This window comes from Lathyrus oleraceus, chromosome 6 (genome assembly GCF_024323335.1).
Source record: "Lathyrus oleraceus cultivar Zhongwan6 chromosome 6, CAAS_Psat_ZW6_1.0, whole genome shotgun sequence".
NCBI lineage: Eukaryota > Viridiplantae > Streptophyta > Magnoliopsida > Fabales > Fabaceae > Lathyrus > Lathyrus oleraceus.
The window spans coordinates 403,238,848-403,242,149 of record NC_066584.1 but is presented as its reverse complement, the minus strand read 5'-3'; the positions used below and the strand labels follow the sequence as shown (position 1 = coordinate 403,242,149).

Below are 3,302 nucleotides of genomic sequence, written 5' to 3'. Positions count from 1 at the left end.
ACTCAACTTAGACTGTGGGATTATACAAGTTCAAAGGATTTAATCAATCAAAATTGCTTTTGATCAATTTAACCATGGGATTTATTTTAGTTTTAGGGAATTAGGTTAATCCTATTCTAGAAGTTAGTGATTGTTAGAAACTATCTTAAAAGATCATGCATTGATTGATTAAAATTGATTGAAAATCCTAAGTTAGAAGCCCTAAGGGAGCATGTGCAAATTGGTCAAAATATTGATTAAAATTCTATGTTAAGTCCTAAAATTGTAAGGAAATGATTAACTTCTATGTCAGATTCTAATCCTAAAGGGAACATGCAATTCTAACACTAAAATACCAAAAATAAGTCTCATAAGGGCAAAATGGTCAATAACAAAATATTGTCAAATTTTATGATCTAAAAGATTTATTTTTAATTAAAACCTAATATTTAGAATCGACCTAAGGTTAAGAAATGTCAAGTTCTAAATGTAATCAAAAGCTAAGTCATTAGAATTAAATTCCTATTAAAAGTCCTATTTAATTCTAATAAAAGTCCTAAAGCTATGAATTAATCCTAAATGATATGCTAATTAAAATTCTAAAAAACTAGATTAATCCTAATTGTCAATTAACCTATTTAATCTAATGTTATTCTAGTTAATCAAATGAAAAAAACAATTAAGAAAAATAAAATAAAACAAATAGAATGACAATGGGGTGCAATTGTCAAGTGGGGTGTGAAAATGAAATTCATGTCAACGGGCTGCCAATTGAGCCCAAATTGAGTTTTTTGGTCAGCCAGAGAAACTCAAAACGGGGGTACGCACAGTAAAAAGGAAATAGACCTCTGAGCCCAAAACATCACAACACTCATTCCAGACAGGGGGTGCAAACCGAATGCGCCTAATGAATCAGTAAAGAGGCTAATGGGCTTGGTGAAGCCCATTTCAATTCCTTTGTAAATGCATGGGGTGTATTAGAAATATTGGGCTTCAAGCCCAAATCCAGAACAAGCACACGCGGGTCCAAGTGCTAAACATCCAAAATCGCTTATGCTGAAAGCCAACAACACGAATGAAAACATTGAAACTGCTTATCCAAAAGAAAACTCAAAATCGCGTTTTCATCGGCATCATCAGCGCTCGAGTTCTTCTCCGTCCTTTGATTTGCCGAAGAGTTTTGAAACCTCGCGTATTTGGTTCTCAACATCGCATTTCGGCATCGCGTTTGGATGTTCAAGTCTTGAAAGCGTGGATGTAGTCTTGAAAGCGTCGTGTTTCGATTAGGATTCAGTCTCGATTCTTCATCTCCTTCGCATCCCTAAGTGTAATCGCTTCAAAACGCCGGCATCATGAGCTTCAATTGAAACTTTGGAAGCAAAGTATGCCTGCCTTCGTCTTCAGCTGCATCCGTCCACGAAGAGGCGGTCGACGCTGCCAAGTATTCATCCGTAATTCAAGGCTGGTGAATCAGTAACTGGAAGCGTACTTGATCCACTATTTCTTAATTGCGTTCAACCTCGAAGGATTCGATTGAAATATGAACGGAGTTGCGACAAGAATAAGAATAAACTATGGATTATGGCAAGGACAACCTACCGGATTGAAGCGACGCGGAGGTTCCGACGAGGTAATTCTCTTTCTCTTCTGCACGATCTTCTTCCACTCGCTTCCGTTTTCCTTCTTCTTCTTGTGTGAATCATTTCTGTTTCTTCTCCAATTCTGTAGTTGGAAGTTTGTTGGCTCTCGCTCGTTGCTGCGCTATCCGCGTTGCGTTTTGGTTTCCGCTGGCAGAGTTGAGATGCAGGTGGCGCGGTGGTTTGAGCTCCACCAATCGAAGCTTCAACGTGAAGCTTCAATGGTGTTTCACTATCAGATCTTTGGTGAGGTAAATGAAGCAGACGATTGAAAAAGTGAAACAGAAGGTTGAAGAATGGAGCAGAAAAATTGCAGAAATGAAAAACTCCTTCAGAATGAGGCTTGGAGGGCTTATATAGAGCGTTTAGCCTAACCTAACCGATTCGGGCAGGTTGTTGATCAAGGTCAGTTCGGGTAGCTTGTCAGTTAATAACAGTTGAGAAATCGGTTGGAATTCTTTTAGTTTTAGTTATTGTTTTTTCAAAGCTCTTTGAGAAGGTTTATGTTGGTTTGTTGATATCTCCAAAATCTGTTATGCTGAGCTTTATTATTATTGATTCTGTAGGAGTGGGTTGTCTTCAATGTCGGTATGTGGAGGCTGTTTCAGTTTTTGTATGCGATGGCCTTGAGTTTATAGTTAAGTTTTTCATAAGGTGGTTATGTTCTGTTGGAGATCGAAGCAAGGTTGAAGAGTTAGAAGAGGGCATTGTGAAGTTCTGTTGAGGGTTGGCTCTTTATGCAGGATTAGAAATTGTCATCAGCTGTTAACAGTTGGATTTCTGTTAGGATTTCTGTTAATTGTTAGGACTTACCTTGAAATTAGAGGGTTATGTTAAACATCACCGTGGAGCTGTTAGATTAGTTCAGAAATATGTAACAAAGTTAATATGAACAAAGTTAGGTTGATTCCAATAGGCTGTTGTTCCGCAATTGGTTTGTCAATTCTCTTTTGGTGAAGTTAAATGAAAATTATGCTTTTTTAGAGGCTGAATCGAATGTGTAACGACGTTCGTGTTTGGTTGAGAATTTGTTTTGTTTTTGTTATGTTTTGCAGCTGCAGTTTTCGGGTTCTGTTGCCGGTGTTCGCAGCTGACCTGGATGGTGGCTTGTTGGATTGGTTAATTGATGGTTCTCTATTAATGAATGCAGGTTTTTGAGTGCTATGGTGCATTCACGTTGAAGCTGGTGTTGTAAACAAATTGGTCCCTTGTGCTATGCGTTTCAGCAGGTTCTTCTGTTAAGCTATTTTTCTTTTCGGTTTGGAGCTGGAACCGCAAGGGCGCGTCTTCATTATCTTTGCATTTTTGTTGGAAGTTCTGCAGAAGGTATATCAGGAAGTCTTTCTTCTAGGTGCCATGTTGGAGGATTGGTACCTCGTCACCCATTCCTATTACCTGTTCAATATGATTAACTGTGTTTGGATTTGTAATAAGGGCCTGAATTTAGGCTTATTATTTAGGATTCAATTGGGGATTTGGATGCCGTACTGTAAGTGTGGGATAATGGTTTTAATTGTCAATGGATATTCAATTTAATTGTCATTAAAATGAAAAAAAAGGATAATGTAATCAAAAAATTGAAATAGTCAATACAACCAAAAATCAAGTATAACCAATTTAAAAATCAAATTAATTTACAAGTCAGAATTAATTTGATAAAATTATTCTTAAAAACTAAAGTTCAAA

At 37.2% G+C, this 3,302-nt stretch overlaps 1 long non-coding RNA gene across 1 annotated transcript; it reads left to right on the top strand.

The window, feature by feature from the left end:
• Positions 1 to 952: 952 nt before the first annotated feature.
• LOC127093090 (uncharacterized) lies at positions 953 to 2,608 on the top strand. The gene is made up of 3 exons (XR_007792419.1): positions 953 to 1,609; positions 1,708 to 2,021; positions 2,183 to 2,608. It is a non-coding gene; the product is annotated as an uncharacterized LOC127093090 (long non-coding RNA).
• Positions 2,609 to 3,302: the final 694 nt, after the last annotated feature.